We start from the raw sequence: 7681 nt of genomic DNA, 5'->3' as shown, positions 1-7681 counted from the left end.
GAACATGGCCTTGTACACAGTGCCATTGTGCCTGAGCCCCATTCTGCACACGCAGAAGTCTCTGGGATGACTTAGCCAAGTGCTTCTGCATGGCTGTCCATGTCCAAGAGTTCTGCATCACGGATTAAAGCAACTGCAGATCAAAAATATTCAAGGAAAAATTGTGTCTGTAGCAAACACATGCAGACTTTGTTCCTCGTTGTCATCATTATTACCTAAACAATATGGTCCAACAACTGGGTTACACAGCATTCTCATTATATTAGGGACCGTGAGTTACTGGCAGTGATGGGCAGTGTACACAAGGATGTGTACGTGTTCTGTGCAAACACTGCACCTTTCATACAAGGTACTTGAGCAGCCACAGATTCTGCTCTCCCCAGGATTCTAGAACAAATCCCCCGCACATACCAAGGGCTGACTGTACCATTCTGCTTAGAAACAGGACTCTGGATTGATGAAGGGTCCCTTGATTTGAAGCCTTGCAGAGATGGAGGCTCAGCTGTTTCTGCACGCTGCTGTAAAATGAACATATAGGAGCTGCTTTAGCTCCGAGGAATGAGATTGGTCTCCAGGCCACCGGTCTCCATCTATTAACATCCCACCGGGAAGATAAATGAAGGGCCCCGCCCTCCCTCCTGGACCTACTGGTCTTGGTGTGCTGCTGAGACTTGAACTTCTGGGCACAAGCAATCCTCTTGCCTCAGCCTCTTGAGTTCTGGGACTATAGGTTTTCTCCCTTGTGTTCAGCTTCAGCCATCATCTTGATTTCAAACTTACAAGATCCTGAACAGAGAACACAAATCACCCAAGACTGACCAGTTACTTAAACTGCCTGTGGGCCCACTAAGGTTATGGACATTTGTTAGGCAGCAGTAGAAAACGATTATATAGCACGCACGGAGACAGTTTTATGCTTTTCTTTCGTTCATGTATAGACATAAAGGTGGGTTCATATTACATATACAGGACTCTTGCAAATGGCTTTTGTCTCTCAATATGTTATAAACATTTTTCCTGCACTACTGAATACTTAACCCCTGCATGGTGGTGCACACCTGTAACCCCAGCACTCTTGGAGCCTGAGGCAGGAGGATTGCAAGTTCCAGCCCAGCTTATGCAACCTAGCAACTTAGTAAGAACCCCATCTACAAATAAAAATTAAAGGGTGGGGGAGGTTGCTCTGAGGTAGCTCAGTGTAAATGCTCTGGGTTCAATCATCAGTCCTGCAAAAAATTGTAGAGTGTACATTCCAATAGCAACATAGTGTGAGCATATCATAATTTAGACTTCCAGTACCTGCCTCTCCCTGCCTCTCTGTCTGTGTATCTGTGTCTGTCTCTGCCATCCCCCACTTGCTAAGTTTCCTGGGCTAGCCTCAGACTGAGGAGGCTCAGGCTCAGACTCATGAGTCTCCTGCCTCAGCCTCCTGAGTAGCGGGGACTGCAGTACAGGCATGTGGCATCATGTGGAGGCTCAGTCATTGTTCTAATTACATTCTTGCAGATGTGTCTTTGTGCCCCCGTTCAGTGATAGTTTTAAGGGATAGTTGCAGAAGTAGAACTCCTGAGTCAAAGAGTTTTGCACACTAAGACTTTTCATTCATAAAGCTAAATAATCCTTCAAGGTTACAGAGTGCTTCTTACACACACAATCACAATCTCTCCCTTTGGTTACTGATTCCATAGTTAAGTTTTTTGTTTCAAAAATGAAACTCTTAATCCAAGTGTGCTGTGCACACTTATAATCTCAGCACTCTAGGAGCCTGAGGCAGGAGGATTGAATTTTCTAGCCCAGCTCAGGCAATTTAGCAACCTAGTGAGAGTCCACCTCAAGGTAAAAAGGTCTCAGGATGTAGCTCAGTGCAAAGGCCTGGGTTCAATTGGCAGTACTGCAGAGAGAGAGAGAGAGAGAGAGAGAGAGAGAGAGAGAGAGAGACAGAGACAGAGACAGAGATAGAGACAGAGAGAGAGAAAGAGTGTGTGTGCATGTGAACGTGTGTGTGTGTAGCAGGGTATGTAAGCCCCTACAATGCAGGGATGTTTTTATTTTTTTATTAGGAACAGGATTTTCATTTCCTTTTGTTTGGAATATGACACTTATTTCACTAAACGCCCTTCTCTAACTCCATAAGCCTGTGAACACTTGGAGGGCAAGATGGCTGTCTTTTATTCCTTTTTATCCTTCCTGAGAAATAACTCAGTGCTGAGCCTCTAAATCTGTGGTGCTGATGTCGAGGACAGTGCCCTCTGGTCATTTCAGGTCCTTCTCTTCCTGTCTCTGGCTCTGAGTGGCCTGACCTTGACAAGTGTACTGAAGTGTTTCGTTTGCAAGGGCAAAGTAGCACAGTGCAGCCTGGTTGGCACAACCAACAGAAGTGTATTTCCCACGGTTCTGGAGGCTGGAAGTCCTGGAAGGAGGTGATGGTGGGTTGATTTCTCCTGCGGCCTCTCCTTGGTCTGCTAACGGGTGTCTGTATCATCTGGCTTTTCTTCTGTACATGCACATCTTTGGTGTTTCTATGTGTGTCTAAATCTCCCTGTCTCAAAGGATGCCAGCTGCTAGAGTTTGAATTTTAAATATCCCCAAAGGCCCATGTGTTTTATAAAGTCTTTGCACCAGTCCAGCACCATCAGGACATGGTAGGACCTTGTAGAACTGGGGCGTGGTGGGAGGTTTTTGTCGATGGGGCTATGCTCATGAAAAGGATTAGGGGGCCCAGTCTCTGCCTCTTTCTCTCTTTCTGTTCCTGGCCATGAGACCAGCAGCTTTATTCCACCACATGCTCTCAGCTTGATGTGCTGCCCCAGGCCTGAAGCAATAGGGCCAATTGGTCATGGACTATGTGCCAAAACAAACCTTTCCACTTTATAATAAGCTGATTATCTCAGGTATTTTGCCATGGTAATGGAAATCTGACTAACCCAAAGTTATATGGGATTAGGAATTGTCTGAACAGCCCCATTTTAATTCACCTCTCTGTGGCCCTGTCTCCAAATATGGTTGTATCTTGAGGCTTTGGGGGTTAGGATTTCAACCCATTCATCTTAGGAGCCTAGGACTCACTCAGCCCATAACAGTAGGTCAGGGTGGGCTCAGGGTCTCTTCATAAACAGTGACCAACAAATTTGGAAGGTGGGGTTGGTTGTAATTACTTGAAAGGTACTCTGAAGGGAAATGCTTCCTTCTTTAGGAGAACTTGGATTTCACAGATTCTCACAGGAAATCCTGAGGGAGGCCAACCAGGAAGGAAACATGTGGAGAAGAAAGTACAACAAACTGGTTTCCAGGAAGCAGCTTCAAATAAGGGGACTCCAGGCTCTGTTCCTCTTAGCATTTTAGGAAGATAGAAAGTTGGTGGGGCTTCATCCTTGTGGCATATGATACCATCTGAAATCATGGCCATCTTCCTGCACAGACTATTTTTAACATTTAATTATTTTAGCTTTTTGTTGTGAGTATTTTCTGACATGCGGAAAAGTTTATATAAAAATATAAAGAATATCTAGGAGGTTCTTCCTTAGTTCAGCACTGGTTATCAGATAACGCATTTGCTTTTCTTGTCTTTCTTTTTCACTTTTTCTTTTCAGCTGAAGCTGAGCAACTTTTGAAAACATTATGAGTACATGTTTGCAACACACGATGATATATTCATCACGGAGAATTGGTACATGTACATAACACATCTCAATTATTTTTACTTTTCTTCTTCCTTCTCTCCTTCCTCCTTTCATCTGTAGATCTCCTTCTCATTTGCAAAAAATCTAGCTCCCTGTTTCCTACTACCTAGTTTTTATTTTGGAAAGTATGGAACATTTCATAAATTTGCATGTCAGCTGTGCACAGGGGCCATGCTAATTGCTGTATCGTTCCAATTTTAGTATATTTATTACTGAAGCAGTGCTGGGCAGTTTTTTTATTAATGCTAATGAAGCAGGAGAGTAGAGTGAAGCAAACTAGCTGGGAAAGTGGGTGTGACCTGTTAATCATAGAATTCGAGGGCACATGGGCAGAATAGTTCCAAAGCCCTGTATCTGGAACCAATCAGAGAGTGCTATCTTCAACTCTCCTCATGAGAATTTAAGCAAGTTTTTGATAGGATAGTTTACACCTGACCTCAGCTTGAGGAGTGAAAAAGAGGGCCAGACCTCAAACTCGAGTTCCTCAAGGCAGGAGGGTTCCTATATCAACCCCCTAAATACTGGATTACGGGCATGCACCACTATACCAGGGTGCTTCTTCAACAGTGTCTTGTTTCTTGTTGCTCCTTTATACTTCTTCATAAAATTTTAAATCAGGATTGTGGATGTAGATCAGTGGTTGTGTGCTTGCTTAGTATGTCCTCAGCACCTCCAAAACTAAAACAAAGTGAGCTTATCAAATGCATAACAACACCCACTGCAATCTTCATTAGAATTACATCAAATATATACAGGTCATTTGGGGGAGAACAGATGACTTTACAATACTGTGTCTTCCAATTTTTTTTTTTAATTTCTTTATTTTTTGTTTTTTTTTTTCTAGTACCAGGAATCGAACTCATGACCTCTCACTTGCCAGGCAGGCGCTGTGCCACTGAGCTAAATCCCCAGCCCCTGTGTCTTCCAATTTCTGAACATATATCTCCATTTACTTAAATATTTATTTTCTTGAAAGATTTTTTTGGGTAGCTTTCCTCTGACAAATCTTGTCCATTTAGGGTTTAGATTTATTTCTAAACATTTACATTTTTCACTCAGTTGTAAATGATATCTTTTAAAGTTTTTCTACTTATTGTTGACATACAGAAAGGCAGTTTTGTGGAGTTGTATCCAATGTCTTTGCTAAACTTATGGATTCTAATAATTTATTTCCAGATTCTTTTGGATCTCCTATTTGCACAGGCACACAAATATTACAAATTATAATTGTATTTCTTCTTTTCCAATACTTTCCAGTGTTTTTAGTCTTTCCTTGCCCTTCTACACCTGCTAGGACCTGCAGCACTATGCTCAGTAGAAGTGGTGAAAATCTGCATCATTTCCTACTTCCAGAGCTCAGAAGGAGACCTTTCAACACGTCCTCATCAAGTAAGACATTTGCTCTAACTTTTTACAAGTACCTGTGATCAGACTAGCAAAGTTCCCTCCTATTCTGAGTTTAAATTTTAAAATCACAGATGTCAAATTTTACCAAATGTATTTTCTACATCTAGTACATCGATTACAATGATCAGGGTTTGTCTTCTATGCTCTTTTCTCCCTTTTTTCAGTGCTGGGATGAAACTCAGGCCTTGTCCATGCTGGACAAGCACCGTGAGCCACACCCACAGCCCTCATGTGATAAATTTCGCTAATTAATTTTCTGTTAAGCAAATCTTGGATTAGCATTTGATCATTATACGCATTGGAAGATTCTGCTAATGTTTTATTTATGATTTTTGTATGAGCTAATGGGTGAGACTGGCCTGTAATTTTCCTTTCTCTTAATGTCTTATCAGATTTGGCATCAAGGTTATACTGACCTGATATGGTAGTGTTCCCTCTTTTTTTTTTTATTCTCTGGAGAGCTTATATAGAGTTGGCTAATTTCTTTCTGAAATGTTTAGTAAAATGTACAAGTACAGCCATCTCAGTTTGAAATTTCCTTTGTGTAAAAGTTTTAAATTCTATATTCAGTTTTGTTAATAGTAGTAAGATAATTACCAATTTTTTTTTCTTATGGCAGTTTTGGCTTATATTTTCTGTAATTTATCCATTTCATCTACATTTTGGCATTTTATTGTTATGGCTATATTGTATGTGCTCATCTTTTTGTTTATGTGTACAACATAGTGGGTTTTGTACGTTTCCAAAGTTGTGCACCCATCACTATTTCCAGAATGTTTTTGTTATCCCAAAAAAGAAACCCTACCTACCAGCAGTCACCCTCCGTTCTTTCCTCTCCCCAACCCCTGTTAACTGTAGTCATACCTAGGTATCCACAGTAGGTGGCTCAGGACCCCTCAGGGATACTGAAGTCTAAGGATGTTCAAATACTTTGTCAAAAATGGCACAGTAATTGCATATACCCTATACACTATAAGCTTTAATCATACCTAGGTTTCTTATTTCAGACACAGTGTACATGTTATGCAGATAGGTATTTTACTATGTTGTTAAGAAATGATGACGAGAAAAATGTCTGTATGCATTCAGGAAAGATGTGAGTTTTAAAAACGTTTTGTGACCCATAGTGATTGAATCTATGAGATATGCAGGACCAACTGTACTAATCTATTTCCTATCTCTATGCATTTGCCTATTTTGGGCATTTTATACAAAAGGAATCATACAACATGTAGTCTTTTGTGACTGGCTTTTTTTTACTCAGTACGGTATGTTTATGGTTCACCCCTATTTTAGTGTGTAGCTATGCATCATTCCTTCTTATGGTTGGATAATATCCCATTGAATGGATACGTTACATTTTGTTTATTAATCAGTTGAATGTTTGTGTTTCCACTTTCTGGCTATTAAGCATAATCTTTATTTTCTCTTGAAATGCTATGTGGTTCAGGCTGGACTTAACCTCATGATGTAACTCAAGCTGGTTTCAGATTTTCAGTTCTCCTGCCTCAGCCTCCTGAGTGCTGGGATTACAGGTGTATGTCACCACATGTGGCCTCAAACATTCTCGTATGAGTTTTTGCAAAGATATATTTTCAATTCTCTTGTGTAAATATTTAGGTTTGAAATTGCTGGGTCAGATGATAATTCTGTGTTTCACTTTTTGAGGAACTGCCAAGGTGTTTTGTCTCTCAGCAATAATAGGAGGGTTCCAATTTCTCCACACTTTTTGGAGCAGGGTCTGGCTATGTTGCCCAGGTTGACTACGAGCTCAAGTGTCCTTCCCAGTTCAGCCCACTGAGTAGCTGGGATCACACTATCATGCCTAGCTTTTTCCACTTTTGTTAATATTTGTTTTTGTCAGCCTTTTGAATTCTAATTTTAATTTCTTTAAGGCCATGAGGACTAATGCCTCCAATAGTTTTATAGTTTTAGTTCTTACATTTAGGTCTTTGGTCTGTTTCGTTATGGTATAATGACGTAGAGATCCATTTTCTAACTTTCATTTATTCTTGTTTTGGACACAGAATGTCTATGTAGTCCAGGCTGATTCTGAACTTCTTAATTTAAGTGATTGTCCTGCCTCAGCCCCCAGAGTTGGGACTACATTATCCTGCATTTTCTACTTTCTTTGTTATTATTTTACTCTCCTTTCCCTCTTTCCCTCCTCTTTCTCTCCCCGACCTCTCTCTCTCTCTCTCTTTTTTTTTTCTTTTTTTTTTGCAGCACTTGGGAATAATCCCAGGGCCTTTGCACTGAACTACAACTATATCTTCCACCTTTTTTATTTTTTACTTTGTCTTGCTAAATTGCACAGGCTGGGCTTGAACTTGTGATTCTCCTACCTCAGGCTCCAGACTGCTGAGATTACAGGTGTAACCCTCTTCTTATTCATTTAAATATAGTTTACCTTTAGACAACTTACATGATATGGCTTTTTCTTAAATATAATACCACCACTCCAAACAAATCATGATCAAAATAAATAAAGAGCTCAGGATGACATCTGTCCCATTTAAATCCTGGTGTTGTGTGGATGACAATAGGTGATAGGTCCACATTAATTACCAAATTTTTTACTATAAAAACAAAAA

The sequence above is a fragment of the Chinchilla lanigera genome, unplaced genomic scaffold (assembly GCF_000276665.1).
Source record: "Chinchilla lanigera isolate Chin_1 unplaced genomic scaffold, ChiLan1.0 scaffold00058, whole genome shotgun sequence".
NCBI lineage: Eukaryota > Metazoa > Chordata > Mammalia > Rodentia > Chinchillidae > Chinchilla > Chinchilla lanigera.
The sequence above is the reverse complement of the archived record's forward strand: the minus strand, read 5'-3'. Positions refer to the sequence as shown.